Here is a 25,795-nt window from a genome sequence, read left to right as displayed (position 1 = left end):
GTCTATATTTTTTAGCCTGTATTTATGTTTTCATAAAAAAAGGTGTAAAGTAGTTGAAAAAAGATTTTTTAGTGTTTACTTAAATGACGATTGTGTACTCTTTAGTTTAAAACTTGATTTAAGGTTATTTCGTTTTAGAAACAGTTTGTTAAGTTTGATCATAAAAAGTATTGTACAGTATTTTTTGTATTAAGTTTAAGTAAGTAAATACAATAATGTTTCTGTACTTGATTAAATTATCTAGGTTTGTTTTTAATTTATACCACAATTAATTTACATTTATCAAACTAACTTATTTACTAACTTAATCAACACAAAAAATAATAAACAAATTAATCAGTTACGTATATATTGAAAACAAACACAATATTATCCCCGGCGCGATGGTGCAGAGGTTTATAAACGGTCTGGCAATCGGAACGTCGTAAGATCGAAGCCCGGAGCGTCGGGCAATAATGTATTGGGCTCTGCTGTTCTTTGTAAATTTAACGGCCTTAATCAGGCTTTTTTGTTTCCAAGGTAACTTTTTTTATGTGTTTTACTAACGATCACTCCTGGTAACTGTACTTATGTGTTTAAGTTTACACATAAATATAATAAACTTCTAGAATATTTAGTTGTTATAAAAATTTATTTATGTTCTTTTTTCTTAATGAAAAATTCAACCAACCACAAACTAGCTGACAAACTACGCAATTGCTTACTTTAACTTGTTTAACATGAAATATCTGAAACTACATTTATTCTATAATATGATAGTCCAGTATATTTAAGTAAAATGAACAAATACATAAAACAAATACCAGTTATTAACTTTCTAAAACTTTTAATTTTAAAAACGTGTTTGCATCCCCGATACATAGTAAACAAGCTCATAACAATGAAAGCGATTAATTTTTTATTTTTAAACTTTCAAGTTAAAATTTTACATGACAACCCTGGTTTATAGTATTAATATAGTAGAAGCCATATTTGTTTATTTATACACAAACAAACTTTCAGAAACTTCTATAAGTTACAGCTTTGTTATTTTTTGTCTCAGGAAGCTGAAAAGTATCTTAAAATTTTACTGAGAGTCTCAGCTTTCCGACAGTATGTTCGGATTGACCGAAAAAAGTCGAATTCTGGAGATATATGTGCAAACGTAAAGTTATCTCTTGAAATTGCATTGTAATGCGAACATTTGGTCTATATTTTTTAGCCTGTATTTATGTTTTCATAAAAAAAGGTGTAAAGTAGTTGAAAAAAGATTTTTTAGTGTTTACTTAAATGACGATTGTGTACTCTTTAGTTTAAAACTTGATTTAAGGTTATTTCGTTTTAGAAACAGTTTGTTAAATTTGATCATAAAAAGTATTGTACAGTATTTTTTGTATTAAGTTTAAGTAAGTAAATACAATAATGTTTCTGTACTTGATTAAATTATCTAGGTTTGTTTTTAATTTATACCACAATTAATTTACATTTATCAAACTAACTTATTTACTAACTTAATCAACACAAAAAATAATAAACAAATTAATCAGTTACGTATATATTGAAAACAAACACAATATTATCCCCGGCGCGATGGTGCAGAGGTTTATAAACGGTCTGGCAATCGGAACGTCGTAAGATCGAAGCCCGGAGCGTCGGGCAATAATGTATTGGGCTCTGCTGTTCTTTGTAAATTTAACGGCCTTAATCAGGCTTTTTTGTTTCCAAGGTAACTTTTTTTATGTGTTTTACTAACGATCACTCCTGGTAACTGTACTTATGTGTTTAAGTTTACAGATAAATATAATAAACTTCTAGAATATTTAGTTGTTATAAAAATTTATTTATGTTCTTTTTTCTTAATGAAAAATTCAACCAACCACAAACTAGCTGACAAACTACGCAATTGCTTACTTTAACTTGTTTAACATGAAATATCTGAAACTACATTTATTCTATAATATGATAGTCCAGTATATTTTAGTAAAATGAACAAATACATAAAACAAATACCAGTTATTAACTTTCTAAAACTTTTAATTTTAAAAACGTGTTTGCATCCCCGGTACATAGTAAACAAGCTCATAACAATGAAAGCGATTAATTTTTTATTTTTAAACTTTCAAGTTAAAATTTTACATGACAACCCTGGTTTATAGTATTAATATAGTAGAAGCCATATTTGTTTATTTATACACAAACAAACTTTCAGAAACTTCTATAAGTTACAGCTTTGTTATTTTTTGTCTCAGGAAGCTGAAAAGTATCTTAAAATTTTACTGAGAGTCTCAGCTTTCCGACAGTATGTTCGGATTGACCGAAAAAAGTCGAATTCTGGAGATATATGTGCAAACGTAAAGTTATCTCTTGAAATTGCATTGTAATGCGAACATTTGGTCTATATTTTTTAGCCTGTATTTATGTTTTCATAAAAAAAGGTGTAAAGTAGTTGAAAAAAGATTTTTTAGTGTTTACTTAAATGACGATTGTGTACTCTTTAGTTTAAAACTTGATTTAAGGTTATTTCGTTTTAGAAACAGTTTGTTAAGTTTGATCATAAAAAGTATTGTACAGTATTTTTTGTATTAAGTTTAAGTAAGTAAATACAATAATGTTTCTGTACTTGATTAAATTATCTAGGTTTGTTTTTAATTTATACCACAATTAATTTACATTTATCAAACTAACTTATTTACTAACTTAATCAACACAAAAAATAATAAACAAATTAATCAGTTACGTATATATTGAAAACAAACACAATATTATCCCCGGCGCGATGGTGCAGAGGTTTATAAACGGTCTGGCAATCGGAACGTCGTAAGATCGAAGCCCGGAGCGTCGGGCAATAATGTATTGGGCTCTGCTGTTCTTTGTAAATTTAACGGCCTTAATCAGGCTTTTTTGTTTCCAAGGTAACTTTTTTTATGTGTTTTACTAACGATCACTCCTGGTAACTGTACTTATGTGTTTAAGTTTACACATAAATATAATAAACTTCTAGAATATTTAGTTGTTATAAAAATTTATTTATGTTCTTTTTTCTTAATGAAAAATTCAACCAACCACAAACTAGCTGACAAACTACGCAATTGCTTACTTTAACTTGTTTAACATGAAATATCTGAAACTACATTTATTCTATAATATGATAGTCCAGTATATTTAAGTAAAATGAACAAATACATAAAACAAATACCAGTTATTAACTTTCTAAAACTTTTAATTTTAAAAACGTGTTTGCATCCCCGATACATAGTAAACAAGCTCATAACAATGAAAGCGATTAATTTTTTATTTTTAAACTTTCAAGTTAAAATTTTACATGACAACCCTGGTTTATAGTATTAATATAGTAGAAGCCATATTTGTTTATTTATACACAAACAAACTTTCAGAAACTTCTATAAGTTACAGCTTTGTTATTTTTTGTCTCAGGAAGCTGAAAAGTATCTTAAAATTTTACTGAGAGTCTCAGCTTTCCGACAGTATGTTCGGATTGACCGAAAAAAGTCGAATTCTGGAGATATATGTGCAAACGTAAAGTTATCTCTTGAAATTGCATTGTAATGCGAACATTTGGTCTATATTTTTTAGCCTGTATTTATGTTTTCATAAAAAAAGGTGTAAAGTAGTTGAAAAAAGATTTTTTAGTGTTTACTTAAATGACGATTGTGTACTCTTTAGTTTAAAACTTGATTTAAGGTTATTTCGTTTTAGAAACAGTTTGTTAAGTTTGATCATAAAAAGTATTGTACAGTATTTTTTGTATTAAGTTTAAGTAAGTAAATACAATAATGTTTCTGTACTTGATTAAATTATCTAGGTTTGTTTTTAATTTATACCACAATTAATTTACATTTATCAAACTAACTTATTTACTAACTTAATCAACACAAAAAATAATAAACAAATTAATCAGTTACGTATATATTGAAAACAAACACAATATTATCCCCGGCGCAATGGTGCAGAGGTTTATAAACGGTCTGGCAATCGGAACGTCGTAAGATCGAAGCCCGGAGCGTCGGGCAATAATGTATTGGGCTCTGCTGTTCTTTGTAAATTTAACGGCCTTAATCAGGCTTTTTTGTTTCCAAGGTAACTTTTTTTATGTGTTTTACTAACGATCACTCCTGGTAACTGTACTTATGTGTTTAAGTTTACAGATAAATATAATAAACTTCTAGAATATTTAGTTGTTATAAAAATTTATTTATGTTCTTTTTTCTTAATGAAAAATTCAACCAACCACAAACTAGCTGACAAACTACGCAATTGCTTACTTTAACTTGTTTAACATGAAATATCTGAAACTACATTTATTCTTTAATATGATAGTCCAGTATAATTAAGTAAAATAAACGAATACACAAAACAAATACCAATTATTAACTTTCTAAAACTTTTAATTTTGAAAACGTGTTTGCATCCCCGGTACATAGTAAACAAGCTCATAACAATGAAAGCGATTAATTTTTTATTTTTAAACTTTCAAGTTGAAATTTTACATGACAACCCTGGTTTATAGTATTAATATAGTAGAAGCCATATTTGTTTATTTATACACAAAAAAACTTTCAGAAACTTCTACAAGTTACAGCTTTGTTATTTTTTGTCTCAGGAAGCTGAAAAGTATCTTAAAATTTTACTGAGAGTCTCAGCTTTTCGACAGTATGTTCGGATTGACCGAAAAAAGTCGAATTCTGGAGATATATGTGCAAACGTAAAGTTATCTCTTGAAATTGCATTGTAATGCGAACACTTGGTCTATATTTTTTAGCCTGTATTTATGTTTTCATAAAAAAAGGTGTAAAGTAGTTAAAAAAAGATTTTTTAGTGTTTACTTAAATGACGATTGTGTACTCTTTAGTTTAAAACTTGATTTAAGGTTATTTCGTTTTAGAAACAGTTTGTTAAATTTGATCATAAAAAGTATTGTACAGTATTTTTTGTATTAAGTTTAAGTAAGTAAATACAATAATGTTTCTGTACTTGATTAAATTATCTAGGTTTGTTTTTAATTTATACCACAATTAATTTACATTTATCAAACTAACTTATTTACTAACTTAATCAACACAAAAAATAATAAACAAATTAATCAGTTACGTATATATTGAAAACAAACACAATATTATCCCCGGCGCGATGGTGCAGAGGTTTATAAACGGTCTGGCAATCGGAACGTCGTAAGATCGAAGCCCGGAGCGTCGGGCAATAATGTATTGGGCTCTGCTGTTCTTTGTAAATTTAACGGCCTTAATCAGGCTTTTTTGTTTCCAAGGTAACTTTTTTTATGTGTTTTACTAACGATCACTCCTGGTAACTGTACTTATGTGTTTAAGTTTACACATAAATATAATAAACTTCTAGAATATTTAGTTGTTATAAAAATTTATTTATGTTCTTTTTTCTTAATGAAAAATTCAACCAACCACAAACTAGCTGACAAACTACGCAATTGCTTACTTTAACTTGTTTAACATGAAATATCTGAAACTACATTTATTCTATAATATGATAGTCCAGTATATTTTAGTAAAATGAACAAATACATAAAACAAATACCAGTTATTAACTTTCTAAAACTTTTAATTTTAAAAACGTGTTTGCATCCCCGATACATAGTAAACAAGCTCATAACAATGAAAGCGATTAATTTTTTATTTTTAAACTTTCAAGTTAAAATTTTACATGACAACCCTGGTTTATAGTATTAATATAGTAGAAGCCATATTTGTTTATTTATACACAAACAAACTTTCAGAAACTTCTATAAGTTACAGCTTTGTTTTTTTTTGTCTCAGGAAGCTGAAAAGTATCTTAAAATTTTACTGAGAGTCTCAGCTTTCCGACAGTATGTTCGGATTGACCGAAAAAAGTCGAATTCTGGAGATATATGTGCAAACGTAAAGTTATCTCTTGAAATTGCATTGTAATGCGAACATTTGGTCTATATTTTTTAGCCTGTATTTATGTTTTCATAAAAAAAGGTGTAAAGTAGTTGAAAAAAGATTTTTTAGTGTTTACTTAAATGACGATTGTGTACTCTTTAGTTTAAAACTTGATTTAAGGTTATTTCGTTTTAGAAACAGTTTGTTAAGTTTGATCATAAAAAGTATTGTACAGTATTTTTTGTATTAAGTTTAAGTAAGTAAATACAATAATGTTTCTGTACTTGATTAAATTATCTAGGTTTGTTTTTAATTTATACCACAATTAATTTACATTTATCAAACTAACTTATTTACTAACTTAATCAACACAAAAAATAATAAACAAATTAATCAGTTACGTATATATTGAAAACAAACACAATATTTTCCCCGGCGCAATGGTGCAGAGGTTTATAAACGGTCTGGCAATCGGAACGTCGTAAGATCGAAGCCCGGAGCGTCGGGCAATAATGTATTGGGCTCTGCTGTTCTTTGTAAATTTAACGGCCTTAATCAGGCTTTTTTGTTTCCAAGGTAACTTTTTTTATGTGTTTTACTAACGATCACTCCTGGTAACTGTACTTATGTGTTTAAGTTTACAGATAAATATAATAAACTTCTAGAATATTTAGTTGTTATAAAAATTTATTTATGTTCTTTTTTCTTAATGAAAAATTCAACCAACCACAAACTAGCTGACAAACTACGCAATTGCTTACTTTAACTTGTTTAACATGAAATATCTGAAACTACATTTATTCTTTAATATGATAGTCCAGTATAATTAAGTAAAATAAACGAATACACAAAACAAATACCAATTATTAACTTTCTAAAACTTTTAATTTTGAAAACGTGTTTGCATCCCCGGTACATAGTAAACAAGCTCATAACAATGAAAGCGATTAATTTTTTATTTTTAAACTTTCAAGTTGAAATTTTACATGACAACCCTGGTTTATAGTATTAATATAGTAGAAGCCATATTTGTTTATTTATACACAAAAAAACTTTCAGAAACTTCTACAAGTTACAGCTTTGTTATTTTTTGTCTCAGGAAGCTGAAAAGTATCTTAAAATTTTACTGAGAGTCTCAGCTTTTCGACAGTATGTTCGGATTGACCGAAAAAAGTCGAATTCTGGAGATATATGTGCAAACGTAAAGTTATCTCTTGAAATTGCATTGTAATGCGAACACTTGGTCTATATTTTTTAGCCTGTATTTATGTTTTCATAAAAAAAGGTGTAAAGTAGTTAAAAAAAGATTTTTTAGTGTTTACTTAAATGACGATTGTGTACTCTTTAGTTTAAAACTTGATTTAAGGTTATTTCGTTTTAGAAACAGTTTGTTAAATTTGATCATAAAAAGTATTGTACAGTATTTTTTGTATTAAGTTTAAGTAAGTAAATACAATAATGTTTCTGTACTTGATTAAATTATTCAGGTTTGTTTTTAATTTATACCACAATTAATTTACATTTATCAAACTAACTTATTTACTAACTTAATCAACACAAAAAATAATAAACAAATTAATCAGTTACGTATATATTGAAAACAAACACAATATTATCCCCGGCGCGATGGTGCAGAGGTTTATAAACGGTCTGGCAATCGGAACGTCGTAAGATCGAAGCCCGGAGCGTCGGGCAATAATGTATTGGGCTCTGCTGTTCTTTGTAAATTTAACGGCCTTAATCAGGCTTTTTTGTTTCCAAGGTAACTTTTTTTATGTGTTTTACTAACGATCACTCCTGGTAACTGTACTTATGTGTTTAAGTTTACAGATAAATATAATAAACTTCTAGAATATTTAGTTGTTATAAAAATTTATTTATGTTCTTTTTTCTTAATGAAAAATTCAACCAACCACAAACTAGCTGACAAACTACGCAATTGCTTACTTTAACTTGTTTAACATGAAATATCTGAAACTACATTTATTCTTTAATATGATAGTCCAGTATAATTAAGTAAAATAAACGAATACACAAAACAAATACCAATTATTAACTTTCTAAAACTTTTAATTTTGAAAACGTGTTTGCATCCCCGATACATAGTAAACAAGCTCATAACAATGAAAGCGATTAATTTTTTATTTTTAAACTTTCAAGTTGAAATTTTACATGACAACCCTGGTTTATAGTATTAATATAGTAGAAGCCATATTTGTTTATTTATACACAAAAAAACTTTCAGAAACTTCTACAAGTTACAGCTTTGTTATTTTTTGTCTCAGGAAGCTGAAAATTATCTTAAAATTTTACTGAGAGTCTCAGCTTTCCGACAGTATGTTCGGATTGACCGAAAAAAGTCGAATTCTGGAGATATATGTGCAAACGTAAAGTTATCTCTTGAAATTGCATTGTAATGCGAACATTTGGTCTATATTTTTTAGCCTGTATTTATGTTTTCATAAAAAAAGGTGTAAAGTAGTTGAAAAAAGATTTTTTAGTGTTTACTTAAATGACGATTGTGTACTCTTTAGTTTAAAACTTGATTTAAGGTTATTTCGTTTTAGAAACAGTTTGTTAAATTTGATCATAAAAAGTATTGTACAGTATTTTTTGTATTAAGTTTAAGTAAGTAAATACAATAATGTTTCTGTACTTGATTAAATTATCTAGGTTTGTTTTTAATGTTTACCACAATTAATTTACATTTATCAAACTAACTTATTTACTAACTTAATCAACACAAAAAATAATAAACAAATTAATCAGTTACGTATATATTGAAAACAAACACAATATTATCCCCGGCGCGATGGTGCAGAGGTTTATAAACGGTCTGGCAATCGGAACGTCGTAAGATCGAAGCCCGGAGCGTCGGGCAATAATGTATTGGGCTCTGCTGTTCTTTGTAAATTTAACGGCCTTAATCAGGCTTTTTTGTTTCCAAGGTAACTTTTTTTATGTGTTTTACTAACGATCACTCCTGGTAACTGTACTTATGTGTTTAAGTTTACAGATAAATATAATAAACTTCTAGAATATTTAGTTGTTATAAAAATTTATTTATGTTCTTTTTTCTTAATGAAAAATTCAACCAACCACAAACTAGCTGACAAACTACGCAATTGCTTACTTTAACTTGTTTAACATGAAATATCTGAAACTACATTTATTCTTTAATATGATAGTCCAGTATAATTAAGTAAAATAAACGAATACACAAAACAAATACCAATTATTAACTTTCTAAAACTTTTAATTTTGAAAACGTGTTTGCATCCCCGATACATAGTAAACAAGCTCATAACAATGAAAGCGATTAATTTTTTATTTTTAAACTTTCAAGTTGAAATTTTACATGACAACCCTGGTTTATAGTATTAATATAGTAGAAGCCATATTTGTTTATTTATACACAAAAAAACTTTCAGAAACTTCTACAAGTTACAGCTTTGTTATTTTTTGTCTCAGGAAGCTGAAAATTATCTTAAAATTTTACTGAGAGTCTCAGCTTTCCGACAGTATGTTCGGATTGACCGAAAAAAGTCGAATTCTGGAGATATATGTGCAAACGTAAAGTTATCTCTTGAAATTGCATTGTAATGCGAACATTTGGTCTATATTTTTTAGCCTGTATTTATGTTTTCATAAAAAAAGGTGTAAAGTAGTTGAAAAAAGATTTTTTAGTGTTTACTTAAATGACGATTGTGTACTCTTTAGTTTAAAACTTGATTTAAGGTTATTTCGTTTTAGAAACAGTTTGTTAAATTTGATCATAAAAAGTATTGTACAGTATTTTTTGTATTAAGTTTAAGTAAGTAAATACAATAATGTTTCTGTACTTGATTAAATTATCTAGGTTTGTTTTTAATGTTTACCACAATTAATTTACATTTATCAAACTAACTTATTTACTAACTTAATCAACACAAAAAATAATAAACAAATTAATCAGTTACGTATATATTGAAAACAAACACAATATTTTCCCCGGCGCGATGGTGCAGAGGTTTATAAACGGTCTGGCAATCGGAACGTCGTAAGATCGAAGCCCGGAGCGTCGGGCAATAATGTATTGGGCTCTGCTGTTCTTTGTAAATTTAACGGCCTTAATCAGGCTTTTTTGTTTCCAAGGTAACTTTTTTTATGTGTTTTACTAACGATCACTCCTGGTAACTGTACTTATGTGTTTAAGTTTACAGATAAATATAATAAACTTCTAGAATATTTAGTTGTTATAAAAATTTATTTATGTTCTTTTTTCTTAATGAAAAATTCAACCAACCACAAACTAGCTGACAAACTACGCAATTGCTTACTTTAACTTGTTTAACATGAAATATCTGAAACTACATTTATTCTTTAATATGATAGTCCAGTATAATTAAGTAAAATAAACGAATACACAAAACAAATACCAATTATTAACTTTCTAAAACTTTTAATTTTGAAAACGTGTTTGCATCCCCGATACATAGTAAACAAGCTCATAACAATGAAAGCGATTAATTTTTTATTTTTAAACTTTCAAGTTGAAATTTTACATGACAACCCTGGTTTATAGTATTAATATAGTAGAAGCCATATTTGTTTATTTATACACAAAAAAACTTTCAGAAACTTCTACAAGTTACAGCTTTGTTATTTTTTGTCTCAGGAAGCTGAAAAGTATCTTAAAATTTTACTGAGAGTCTCAGCTTTCCGACAGTATGTTCGGATTGACCGAAAAAAGTCGAATTCTGGAGATATATGTGCAAACGTAAAGTTATCTCTTGAAATTGCATTGTAATGCGAACATTTGGTCTATATTTTTTAGCCTGTATTTATGTTTTCATAAAAAAAGGTGTAAAGTAGTTGAAAAAAGATTTTTTAGTGTTTACTTAAATGACGATTGTGTACTCTTTAGTTTAAAACTTGATTTAAGGTTATTTCGTTTTAGAAACAGTTTGTTAAATTTGATCATAAAAAGTATTGTACAGTATTTTTTGTATTAAGTTTAAGTAAGTAAATACAATAATGTTTCTGTACTTGATTAAATTATCTAGGTTTGTTTTTAATGTTTACCACAATTAAGTTACATTTATCAAACTAACTTATTTACTAACTTAATCAACACAAAAAATAATAAACAAATTAATCAGTTACGTATATATTGAAAACAAACACAATATTATCCCCGGCGCGATGGTGCAGAGGTTTATAAACGGTCTGGCAATCGGAACGTCGTAAGATCGAAGCCCGGAGCGTCGGGCAATAATGTATTGGGCTCTGCTGTTCTTTGTAAATTTAACGGCCTTAATCAGGCTTTTTTGTTTCCAAGGTAACTTTTTTTATGTGTTTTACTAACGATCACTCCTGGTAACTGTACTTATGTGTTTAAGTTTACAGATAAATATAATAAACTTCTAGAATATTTAGTTGTTATAAAAATTTATTTATGTTCTTTTTTCTTAATGAAAAATTCAACCAACCACAAACTAGCTGACAAACTACGCAATTGCTTACTTTAACTTGTTTAACATGAAATATCTGAAACTACATTTATTCTATAATATGATAGTCCAGTATAATTAAGTGAAATGAACAAATACATAAAACAAATACCAGTTATTAACTTTCTAAAACTTTTAATTTTAAAAACGTGTTTGCATCCCCGATACATAGTAAACAAGCTCATAACAATGAAAGCGATTAATTTTTTATTTTTAAACTTTCAAGTTAAAATTTTACATGACAACCCTGGTTTATAGTATTAATATAGTAGAAGCCATATTTGTTTATTTATACACAAAAAAACTTTCAGAAACTTCTACAAGTTACAGCTTTGTTATTTTTTGTCTCAGGAAGCTGAAAAGTATCTTAAAATTTTACTGAGAGTCTCAGCTTTCCGACAGTATGTTCGGATTGACCGAAAAAAGTCGAATTCTGGAGATATATGTGCAAACGTAAAGTTATCTCTTGAAATTGCATTGTAATGCGAACATTTGGTCTATATTTTTTAGCCTGTATTTATGTTTTCATAAAAAAAGGTGTAAAGTAGTTGAAAAAAGATTTTTTAGTGTTTACTTAAATGACGATTGTGTACTCTTTAGTTTAAAACTTGATTTAAGGTTATTTCGTTTTAGAAACAGTTTGTTAAATTTGATCATAAAAAGTATTGTACAGTATTTTTTGTATTAAGTTTAAGTAAGTAAATACAATAATGTTTCTGTACTTGATTAAATTATCTAGGTTTGTTTTTAATGTTTACCACAATTAATTTACATTTATCAAACTAACTTATTTACTAACTTAATCAACACAAAAAATAATAAACAAATTAATGAGTTACGTATATATTGAAAACAAACACAATATTATCCCCGGCGCGATGGTGCAAAGGTTTATAAACGGTCTGGCAATCGGAACGTCGTAAGATCGAAGCCCGGAGCGTCGGGCAATAATGTATTGGGCTCTGCTGTTCTTTGTAAATTTAACGGCCTTAATCAGGCTTTTTTGTTTCCAAGGTAACTTTTTTTATGTGTTTTACTAACGATCACTCCTGGTAACTGTACTTATGTGTTTAAGTTTACAGATAAATATAATAAACTTCTAGAATATTTAGTTGTTATAAAAATTTATTTATGTTCTTTTTTCTTAATGAAAAATTCAACCAACCACAAACTAGCTGACAAACTACGCAATTGCTTACTTTAACTTGTTTAACATGAAATATCTGAAACTACATTTATTCTTTAATATGATAGTCCAGTATAATTAAGTAAAATAAACGAATACACAAAACAAATACCAATTATTAACTTTCTAAAACTTTTAATTTTGAAAACGTGTTTGCATCCCCGATACATAGTAAACAAGCTCATAACAATGAAAGCGATTAATTTTTTATTTTTAAACTTTCAAGTTGAAATTTTACATGACAACCCTGGTTTATAGTATTAATATAGTAGAAGCCATATTTGTTTATTTATACACAAAAAAACTTTCAGAAACTTCTACAAGTTACAGCTTTGTTATTTTTTGTCTCAGGAAGCTGAAAATTATCTTAAAATTTTACTGAAAGTCTCAGCTTTCCGACAGTATGTTCGGATTGACCGAAAAAAGTCGAATTCTGGAGATATATGTGCAAACGTAAAGTTATCTCTTGAAATTGCATTGTAATGCGAACATTTGGTCTATATTTTTTAGCCTGTATTTATGTTTTCATAAAAAAAGGTGTAAAGTAGTTGAAAAAAGATTTTTTAGTGTTTACTTAAATGACGATTGTGTACTCTTTAGTTTAAAACTTGATTTAAGGTTATTTCGTTTTAGAAACAGTTTGTTAAATTTGATCATAAAAAGTATTGTACAGTATTTTTTGTATTAAGTTTAAGTAAGTAAATACAATAATGTTTCTGTACTTGATTAAATTATCTAGGTTTGTTTTTAATGTTTACCACAATTAATTTACATTTATCAAACTAACTTATTTACTAACTTAATCAACACAAAAAATAATAAACAAATTAATCAGTTACGTATATATTGAAAACAAACACAATATTATCCCCGGCGCGATGGTGCAGAGGTTTATAAACGGTCTGGCAATCGGAACGTCGTAAGATCGAAGCCCGGAGCGTCGGGCAATAATGTATTGGGCTCTGCTGTTCTTTGTAAATTTAACGGCCTTAATCAGGCTTTTTTGTTTCCAAGGTAACTTTTTTTATGTGTTTTACTAACGATCACTCCTGGTAACTGTACTTATGTGTTTAAGTTTACAGATAAATATAATAAACTTCTAGAATATTTAGTTGTTATAAAAATTTATTTATGTTCTTTTTTCTTAATGAAAAATTCAACCAACCACAAACTAGCTGACAAACTACGCAATTGCTTACTTTAACTTGTTTAACATGAAATATCTGAAACTACATTTATTCTTTAATATGATAGTCCAGTATAATTAAGTAAAATAAACGAATACACAAAACAAATACCAATTATTAACTTTCTAAAACTTTTAATTTTGAAAACGTGTTTGCATCCCCGATACATAGTAAACAAGCTCATAACAATGAAAGCGATTAATTTTTTATTTTTAAACTTTCAAGTTGAAATTTTACATGACAACCCTGGTTTATAGTATTAATATAGTAGAAGCCATATTTGTTTATTTATACACAAACAAACTTTCAGAAACTTCTACAAGTTACAGCTTTGTTATTTTTTGTCTCAGGAAGCTGAAAAGTATCTTAAAATTTTACTGAGAGTCTCAGCTTTCCGACAGTATGTTCGGATTGACCGAAAAAAAGTCGAATTCTGGAGATATATGTGCAAACGTAAAGTTATCTCTTGAAATTGCATTGTAATGCGAACACTTGGTCTATATTTTTTAGCCTGTATTTATGTTTTCATAAAAAAAGGTGTAAAGTAGTTGAAAAAAGATTTTTTAGTGTTTACTTAAATGACGATTGTGTACTCTTTAGTTTAAAACTTGATTTAAGGTTATTTCGTTTTAGAAACAGTTTGTTAAATTTGATCATAAAAAGTATTGTACAGTATTTTTTGTATTAAGTTTAAGTAAGTAAATACAATAATGTTTCTGTACTTGATTAAATTATCTAGGTTTGTTTTTAATGTTTACCACAATTAATTTACATTTATCAAACTAACTTATTTACTAACTTAATCAACACAAAAAATAATAAACAAATTAATCAGTTACGTATATATTGAAAACAAACACAATATTATCCCCGGCGCGATGGTGCAGAGGTTTATAAACGGTCTGGCAATCGGAACGTCGTAAGATCGAAGCCCGGAGCGTCGGGCAATAATGTATTGGGCTCTGCTGTTCTTTGTAAATTTAACGGCCTTAATCAGGCTTTTTTGTTTCCAAGGTAACTTTTTTTATGTGTTTTACTAACGATCACTCCTGGTAACTGTACTTATGTGTTTAAGTTTACAGATAAATATAATAAACTTCTAGAATATTTAGTTGTTATAAAAATTTATTTATGTTCTTTTTTCTTAATGAAAAATTCAACCAACCACAAACTAGCTGACAAACTACGCAATTGCTTACTTTAACTTGTTTAACATGAAATATCTGAAACTACATTTATTCTTTAATATGATAGTCCAGTATAATTAAGTAAAATAAACGAATACACAAAACAAATACCAATTATTAACTTTCTAAAACTTTTAATTTTGAAAACGTGTTTGCATCCCCGATACATAGTAAACAAGCTCATAACAATGAAAGCGATTAATTTTTTATTTTTAAACTTTCAAGTTGAAATTTTACATGACAACCCTGGTTTATAGTATTAATATAGTAGAAGCCATATTTGTTTATTTATACACAAACAAACTTTCAGAAACTTCTACAAGTTACAGCTTTGTTATTTTTTGTCTCAGGAAGCTGAAAAGTATCTTAAAATTTTACTGAGAGTCTCAGCTTTCCGACAGTATGTTCGGATTGACCGAAAAAAGTCGAATTCTGGAGATATATGTGCAAACGTAAAGTTATCTCTTGAAATTGCTTTGTAATGCGAACATTTGGTCTATATTTTTTAGCCTGTATTTATGTTTTCATAAAAAAAGGTGTAAAGTAGTTGAAAAAAGATTTTTTAGTGTTTACTTAAATGACGATTGTGTACTCTTTAGTTTAAAACTTGATTTAAGGTTATTTCGTTTTAGAAACAGTTTGTTAAATTTGATCATAAAAAGTATTGTACAGTATTTTTTGTATTAAGTTTAAGTAAGTAAATACAATAATGTTTCTGTACTTGATTAAATTATCTAGGTTTGTTTTTAATTTATACCACAATTAATTTACATTTATCAAACTAACTTATTTACTAACTTAATCAACACAAAAAATAAAATAAACAAATTAATGAGTTACGTATATATTGAAAACAAACACAATATTATCCCCGGCGCGATGGTGCAGAGGTTTATAAACGGTCTGGCAATCGGAACGTCGTAAGATCGAAGCCCGGAGCGTCGGGCAATAATGTATTGGGCTCTGCTGTTCTTTGTAAATTTAACGGCCTTAATCAGGCTTTTTTGTTTCCAAGGTAACTTTTTTTATGTGTTTTACTAACGATCAATCCTGGTAACTGTACTTATGTGTTTAAGTTTACAGATAAATATAATAAACTTCTAGAATATTTAGTTGTTATAAAAATTTATTTATGTTCTTTTTTCTTAATGAAAAATTCAACCAACCACAAACTAGCTGACAAACTACGCAATTGCTTACTTTAACTTGTTTAACATGAAATATCTGAAACTACATTTATTCTTTAATATGATAGTCCAGTATAATTAAGTAAAATAAACGAATACACAAAACAAATACCAATTATTAACTTTCTAAAACTTTTAATTTTGAAAACGTGTTTGCATCCCCGATACATAGTAAACAAGCTCATAACAATGAAAGCGATTAATTTTTTATTTTTAAACTTTCAAGTTGAAATTTTACATGACAACCCTGGTTTATAGTATTAATATAGTAGAAGCCATATTTGTTTATTTATACACAAACAAACTTTCAGAAACTTCTACAAGTTACAGCTTTGTTATTTTTTGTCTCAGGAAGCTGAAAAGTATCTTAAAATTTTACTGAGAGTCTCAGCTTTCCGACAGTATGTTCGGATTGACCGAAAAAAGTCGAATTCTGGAGATATATGTGCAAACGTAAAGTTATCTCTTGAAATTGCTTTGTAATGCGAACATTTGGTCTATATTTTTTAGCCTGTATTTATGTTTTCATAAAAAAAGGTGTAAAGTAGTTGAAAAAAGATTTTTTAGTGTTTACTTAAATGACGATTGTGTACTCTTTAGTTTAAAACTTGATTTAAGGTTATTTCGTTTTAGAAACAGTTTGTTAAATTTGATCATAAAAAGTATTGTACAGTATTTTTTGTATTAAGTTTAAGTAAGTAAATACAATAATGTTTCTGTACTTGATTAAATTATCTAGGTTTGTTTTTAATTTATACCACAATTAATTTACATTTATCAAACTAACTTATTTACTAACTTAATCAACACAAAAAATAAAATAAACAAATTAATGAGTTACGTATATATTGAAAACAAACACAATATTATCCCCGGCGCGATGGTGCAGAGGTTTATAAACGGTCTGGCAATCGGAACGTCGTAAGATCGAAGCCCGGAGCGTCGGGCAATAATGTATTGGGCTCTGCTGTTCTTTGTAAATTTAACGGCCTTAATCAGGCTTTTTTGTTTCCAAGGTAACTTTTTTTATGTGTTTTACTAACGATCAATCCTGGTAACTGTACTTATGTGTTTAAGTTTACAGATAAATATAATAAACTTCTAGAATATTTAGTTGTTATAAAAATTTATTTATGTTCTTTTTTCTTAATGAAAAATTCAACCAACCACAAACTAGCTGACAAACTACGCAATTGCTTACTTTAACTTGTTTAACATGAAATATCTGAAACTACATTTATTCTTTAATATGATAGTCCAGTATAATTAAGTAAAATAAACGAATACACAAAACAAATACCAATTATTAACTTTCTAAAACTTTTAATTTTGAAAACGTGTTTGCATCCCCGATACATAGTAAACAAGCTCATAAAGATGAAAGCGATTAATTTTTTATTTTTAAACTTTCAAGTTGAAATTTTACATGACAACCCTGGTTTATAGTATTAATATAGTAGAAGCCATATTTGTTTATTTATACACAAAAAAACTTTCAGAAACTTCTACAAGTTACAGCTTTGTTATTTTTTGTCTCAGGAAGCTGAAAAGTATCTTAAAATTTTACTAAGAGTCTCAGCTTTCCGACAGTATCTTTGGATTGACCGAAAAAAGTCGTATTCTGGAGATATATGTGCAAACGTAAAGTTATCTCTTGAAATTGCATTGTAATGCGAACATTTGGTCTATATTTTTTAGCCTGTATTTATGTTTTCATAAAAAAGGTGTAAAGTAGTTGAAAAAAGATTTTTTAGTGTTTACTTAAATGACGATTGTGTACTCTTTAGTTTAAAACTTGATTTAAGGTTATTTCGTTTTAGAAACAGTTTGTTAAATTTGATCATAAAAAGTATTGTACAGTATTTTTTGTATTAAGTTTAAGTAAGTAAATACAATAATGTTTCTGTACTTGATTAAATTATCTAGGTTTGTTTTTAATTTATACCACAATTAATTTACATTTATCAAACTAACTTATTTACTAACTTAATCAACACAAAAAATAATAAACAAATTAATCAGTTACGTATATATTGAAAACAAACACAATATTTTCCCCGGCGCGATGGTGCAGAGGTTTATAAACGGTCTGGCAATCGGAACGTCGTAAGATCGAAGCCCGGAGCGTCGGGCAATAATGTATTGGGCTCTGCTGTTCTTTGTAAATTTAACGGCCTTAATCAGGCTTTTTTGTTTCCAAGGTAACTTTTTTTATGTGTTTTACTAACGATCACTCCTGGTAACTGTACTTATGTGTTTAAGTTTACAGATAAATATAATAAACTTCTAGAATATTTAGTTGTTATAAAAATTTATTTATGTTCTTTTTTCTTAATGAAAAATTCAACCAACCACAAACTAGCTGACAAACTACGCAATTGCTTACTTTAACTTGTTTAACATGAAATATCTGAAACTACATTTATTCTATAATATGATAGTCCAGTATATTTAAGTAAAATGAACAAATACATAAAACAAATACCAGTTATTAACTTTCTAAAACTTTTAATTTTAAAAACGTGTTTGCATCCCCGATACATAGTAAACAAGCTCATAACAATGAAAGCGATTAATTTTTTATTTTTAAACTTTCAAGTTAAAATTTTACATGACAACCCTGGTTTATAGTATTAATATAGTAGAAGCCATATTTGTTTATTTATACACAAACAAACTTTCAGAAACTTCTATAAGTTACAGCTTTGTTATTTTTTGTCTCAGGAAGCTGAAAAGTATGTTAAAATTTTACTGAGAGTCCCAGCTTTCCGACAGTATGTTCGGATTGACCGAAAAAAGTCGAATTCTGGAGATATATGTGCAAACGTAAAGTTATCTCTTGAAATTGCATTGTAATGCGAACATTTGGTCTATATTTTTTAGCCTGTATTTATGTTTTCATAAAAAAAGGTGTAAAGTAGTTGAAAAAAGATTTTTTAGTGTTTACTTAAATGACGATTGTGTACTCTTTAGTTTAAAACTTGATTTAAGGTTATTTCGTTTTAGAAACAGTTTGTTAAATTTGATCATAAAAAGTATTGTACAGTATTTTTTGTATTAAGTTTAAGTAAGTAAATACAATAATGTTTCTGTACTTGATTAAATTATCTAGGTTTGTTTTTAATTTATACCACAATTAATTTACATTTATCAAACTAACTTATTTACTAACTTAATCAACACAAAAAATAAAATAAACAAATTAATGAGTTACGTATATATTGAAAACAAACACAATATTATCCCCGGCGCGATGGTGCAGAGGTTTATAAACGGTCTGGCAATCGGAACGTCGTAAGATCGAAGCCCGGAGCGTCGGGCAATAATGTATTGGGCTCTGCTGTTCTTTGTAAATTTAACGGCCTTAATCAGGCTTTTTTGTTTCCAAGGTAACTTTTTTTATGTGTTTTACTAACGATCAATCCTGGTAACTGTACTTATGTGTTTAAGTTTACAGATAAATATAATAAACTTCTAGAATATTTAGTTGTTATAAAAATTTATTTATGTTCTTTTTTCTTAATGAAAAATTCAACCAACCACAAACTAGCTGACAAACTACGCAATTGCTTACTTTAACTTGTTTAACATGAAATATCTGAAACTACATTTATTCTTTAATATGATAGTCCAGTATAATTAAGTAAAATAAACGAATACACAAAACAAATACCAATTATTAACTTTCTAAAACTTTTAATTTTGAAAACGTGTTTGCATCCCCGATACATAGTAAACAAGCTCATAAAGATGAAAGCGATTAATTTTTTATTTTTAAACTTTCAAGTTGAAATTTTACATGACAACCCTGGTTTATAGTATTAATATAGTAGAAGCCATATTTGTTTATTTATACACAAAAAAACTTTCAGAAACTTCTACAAGTTACAGCTTTGTTATTTTTTGGCTCAGGAAGCTGAAAAGTATCTTAAAATTTTACTGAGAGTCTCAGCTTTCCGACAGTATGTTCGGATTGACCGAAAAAAAGTCGAATTCTGGAGATATATGTGCAAACGTAAAGTTATCTCTTGAAATTGCATTGTAATGCGAACATTTGGTCTATATTTTTTAGCCTGTATTTATGTTTTCATAAAAAAGGTGTAAAGTAGTTGAAAAAAGATTTTTTAGTGTTTACTTAAATGACGATTGTGTACTCTTTAGTTTAAAACTTGATTTAAGGTTATTTCGTTTTAGAAACAGTTTGTTAAATTTGATCATAAAAAGTATTGTACAGTATTTTTTGTATTAAGTTTAAGTAAGTAAATACAATAATGTTTCTGTACTTGATTAAATTATCTAGGTTTGTTTTTAATTTATACCACAATTAATTTACATTTATCAAACTAACTTATTTACTAACTTAATCAACACAAAAAATAATAAACAAATTAATCAGTTACGTATATATTGAAAACAAACACAATATTTTCCCCGGCGCGATGGTGCAGAGGTTTATAAACGGTCTGGCAATCGGAACGTCGTAAGATCGAAGCCCGGAGCGTCGGGCAATAATGTATTGGGCTCTGCTGTTCTTTGTAAATTTAACGGCCTTAATCAGGCTTTTTTGTTTCCAAGGTAACTTTTTTTATGTGTTTTACTAACGATCAATCCTGGTAACTGTACTTATGTGTTTAAGTTTACAGATAAATATAATAAACTTCTAGAATATTTAGTTGTTATAAAAATTTATTTATGTTCTTTTTTCTTAATGAAAAATTCAACCAACCACAAACTAGCTGACAAACTACGCAATTGCTTACTTTAACTTGTTTAACATGAAATATCTGAAACTACATTTATTCTTTAATATGATAGTCCAGTATAATTAAGTAAAATAAACGAATACACAAAACAAATACCAATTATTAACTTTCTAAAACTTTTAATTTTGAAAACGTGTTTGCATCCCCGATACATAGTAAACAAGCTCATAAAGATGAAAGCGATTAATTTTTTATTTTTAAACTTTCAAGTTGAAATTTTACATGACAACCCTGGTTTATAGTATTAATATAGTAGAAGCCATATTTGTTTATTTATACACAAACAAACTTTCAGAAACTTCTATAAGTTACAGCTTTGTTATTTTTTGTCTCAGGAAGCTGAAAAGTATGTTAAAATTTTACTGAGAGTCCCAGCTTTCCGACAGTATGTTCGGATTGACCGAAAAAAGTCGAATTCTGGAGATATATGTGCAAACGTAAAGTTATCTCTTGAAATTGCATTGTAATGCGAACATTTGGTCTATATTTTTTAGCCTGTATTTATGTTTTCATAAAAAAAGGTGTAAAGTAGTTGAAAAAAGATTTTTTAGTGTTTACTTAAATGACGATTGTGTACTCTTTAGTTTAAAACTTGATTTAAGGTTATTTCGTTTTAGAAACAGTTTGTTAAATTTGATCATAAAAAGTATTGTACAGTATTTTTTGTATTAAGTTTAAGTAAGTAAATACAATAATGTTTCTGTACTTGATTAAATTATCTAGGTTTGTTTTTAATTTATACCACAATTAATTTACATTTATCAAACTAACTTATTTACTAACTTAATCAACACAAAAAATAAAATAAACAAATTAATGAGTTACGTATATATTGAAAACAAACACAATATTATCCCCGGCGCGATGGTGCAGAGGTTTATAAACGGTCTGGCAATCGGAACGTCGTAAGATCGAAGCCCGGAGCGTCGGGCAATAATGTATTGGGCTCTGCTGTTCTTTGTAAATTTAACGGCCTTAATCAGGCTTTTTTGTTTCCAAGGTAACTTTTTTTATGTGTTTTACTAACGATCAATCCTGGTAACTGTACTTATGTGTTTAAGTTTACAGATAAATATAATAAACTTCTAGAATATTTAGTTGTTATAAAAATTTATTTATGTTCTTTTTTCTTAATGAAAAATTCAACCAACCACAAACTAGCTGACAAACTACGCAATTGCTTACTTTAACTTGTTTAACATGAAATATCTGAAACTACATTTATTCTTTAATATGATAGTCCAGTATAATTAAGTAAAATAAACGAATACACAAAACAAATACCAATTATTAACTTTCTAAAACTTTTAATTTTGAAAACGTGTTTGCATCCCCGATACATAGTAAACAAGCTCATAAAGATGAAAGCGATTAATTTTTTATTTTTAAACTTTCAAGTTGAAATTTTACATGACAACCCTGGTTTATAGTATTAATATAGTAGAAGCCATATTTGTTTATTTATACACAAAAAAACTTTCAGAAACTTCTACAAGTTACAGCTTTGTTATTTTTTGGCTCAGGAAGCTGAAAAGTATCTTAAAATTTTACTGAGAGTCTCAGCTTTCCGACAGTATGTTCGGATTGACCGAAAAAAAGTCGAATTCTGGAGATATATGTGCAAACGTAAAGTTATCTCTTGAAATTGCATTGTAATGCGAACATTTGGTCTATATTTTTTAGCCTGTATTTATGTTTTCATAAAAAAGGTGTAAAGTAGTTGAAAAAAGATTTTTTAGTGTTTACTTAAATGACGATTGTGTACTCTTTAGTTTAAAACTTGATTTAAGGTTATTTCGTTTTAGAAACAGTTTGTTAAATTTGATCATAAAAAGTATTGTACAGTATTTTTTGTATTAAGTTTAAGTAAGTAAATACAATAATGTTTCTGTACTTGATTAAATTATCTAGGTTTGTTTTTAATTTATACCACAATTAATTTACATTTATCAAACTAACTTATTTACTAACTTAATCAACACAAAAAATAATAAACAAATTAATCAGTTACGTATATATTGAAAACAAACACAATATTTTCCCCGGCGCGATGGTGCAGAGGTTTATAAACGGTCTGGCAATCGGAACGTCGTAAGATCGAAGCCCGGAGCGTCGGGCAATAATGTATTGGGCTCTGCTGTTCTTTGTAAATTTAACGGCCTTAATCAGGCTTTTTTGTTTCCAAGGTAACTTTTTTTATGTGTTTTACTAACGATCAATCCTGGTAACTGTACTTATGTGTTTAAGTTTACAGATAAATATAATAAACTTCTAGAATATTTAGTTGTTATAAAAATTTATTTATGTTCTTTTTTCTTAATGAAAAATTCAACCAACCACAAACTAGCTGACAAACTACGCAATTGCTTACTTTAACTTGTTTAACATGAAATATCTGAAACTACATTTATTCTTTAATATGATAGTCCAGTATAATTAAGTAAAATAAACGAATACACAAAACAAATACCAATTATTAACTTTCTAAAACTTTTAATTTTGAAAACGTGTTTGCATCCCCGATACATAGTAAACAAGCTCATAAAGATGAAAGCGATTAATTTTTTATTTTTAAACTTTCAAGTTGAAATTTTACATGACAACCCTGGTTTATAGTATTAATATAGTAGAAGCCATATTTGTTTATTTATACACAAAAAAACTTTCAGAAACTTCTACAAGTTACAGCTTTGTTATTTTTTGTCTCAGGAAGCTGAAAAGTATCTTAAAATTTTACTGAGAGTCTCAGCTTTCCGACAGTATGTTCGGATTGACCGAAAAAAAGTCGAATTCTGGAGATATATGTGCAAACGTAAAGTTATCTCTTGAAATTGCATTGTAATGCGAACATTTGGTCTATATTTTTTAGCCTGTATTTATGTTTTCATAAAAAAAGGTGTAAAGTAGTTGAAAAAAGATTTTTTAGTGTTTACTTAAATGACGATTGTGTACTCTTTAGTTTAAAACTTGATTTAAGGTTATTTCGTTTTAGAAACAATTTGTTAAATTTGATCATAAAAAGTATTGTACAGTATTTTTTGTATTAAGTTTAAGTAAGTAAATACAATAATGTTTCTGTACTTGATTATATTATCTAGGTTTGTTTTTAATGTTTACCACAATTAATTTACATTTATCAAACTAACTTATTTACTAACTTAATCAACACAAAAAATAATAAACAAATTAATCAGTTACGTATATATTGAAAACAAACACAATATTTTCCCCGGCGCGATGGTGCAGAGGTTTATAAACGGTCTGGCAATCGGAACGTCGTAAGATCGAAGCCCGGAGCGTCGGGCAATAATGTATTGGGCTCTGCTGTTCTTTGTAAATTTAACGGCCTTAATCAGGCTTTTTTGTTTCCAAGGTAACTTTTTTTATGTGTTTTACTAACGATCACTCCTGGTAACTGTACTTATGTGTTTAAGTTTACAGATAAATATAATAAACTTCTAGAATATTTAGTTGTTATAAAAATTTATTTATGTTCTTTTTTCTTAATGAAAAATTCAACCAACCACAAACTAGCTGACAAACTACGCAATTGCTTACTTTAACTTGTTTAACATGAAATATCTGAAACTACATTTATTCTATAATATGATAGTCCAGTATATTTAAGTAAAATAAACAAATACATAAAACAAATACCAGTTATTAACTTTCTAAAACTTTTAATTTTAAAAACGTGTTTGCATCCCCGATACATAGTAAACAAGCTCATAACAATGAAAGCGATTAATTTTTTATTTTTAAACTTTCAAGTTAAAATTTTACATGACAACCCTGGTTTATAGTATTAATATAGTAGAAGCCATATTTGTTTATTTATACACAAACAAACTTTTAGAAACTTCTATAAGTTACAGCTTTGTTATTTTTTGTCTCAGGAAGCTGAAAAGTATCTTAAAATTTTACTGAGAGTCTCAGCTTTCCGACAGTATGTTCGGATTGACCGAAAAAAGTCGAATTCTGGAGATATATGTGCAAACGTAAAGTTATCTCTTGAAATTGCATTGTAATGCGAACATTTGGTCTATATTTTTTAGCCTGTATTTATGTTTTCATAAAAAAAGGTGTAAAGTAGTTGAAAAAAGATTTTTTAGTGTTTACTTAAATGACGATTGTGTACTCTTTAGTTTAAAACTTGATTTAAGGTTATTTCGTTTTAGAAACAATTTGTTAAATTTGATCATAAAAAGTATTGTACAGTATTTTTTGTATTAAGTTTAAGTAAGTAAATACAATAATGTTTCTGTACTTGATTATATTATCTAGGTTTGTTTTTAATGTTTACCACAATTAATTTACATTTATCAAACTAACTTATTTACTAACTTAATCAACACAAAAAATAATAAACAAATTAATCAGTTACGTATATATTGAAAACAAACACAATATTTTCCCCGGCGCGATGGTGCAGAGGTTTATAAACGGTCTGGCAATCGGAACGTCGTAAGATCGAAGCCCGGAGCGTCGGGCAATAATGTATTGGGCTCTGCTGTTCTTTGTAAATTTAACGGCCTTAATCAGGCTTTTTTGTTTCCAAGGTAACTTTTTTTATGTGTTTTACTAACGATCACTCCTGGTAACTGTACTTATGTGTTTAAGTTTACAGATAAATATAATAAACTTCTAGAATATTTAGTTGTTATAAAAATTTATTTATGTTCTTTTTTCTTAATGAAAAATTCAACCAACCACAAACTAGCTGACAAACTACGCAATTGCTTACTTTAACTTGTTTAACATGAAATATCTGAAACTACATTTATTCTATAATATGATAGTCCAGTATATTTAAGTAAAATGAACAAATACATAAAACAAATACCAGTTATTAACTTTCTAAAACTTTTAATTTTAAAAACGTGTTTGCATCCCCGATACATAGTAAACAAGCTCATAACA

Source organism: Thalia democratica, chromosome 3 (assembly GCF_965202585.1).
Source record: "Thalia democratica chromosome 3, ktThaDemo2.hap1.1, whole genome shotgun sequence".
In the NCBI taxonomy this organism is placed as follows: domain Eukaryota; kingdom Metazoa; phylum Chordata; class Thaliacea; order Salpida; family Salpidae; genus Thalia; species Thalia democratica.
Note: the sequence above shows the minus strand (reverse complement) of the source record.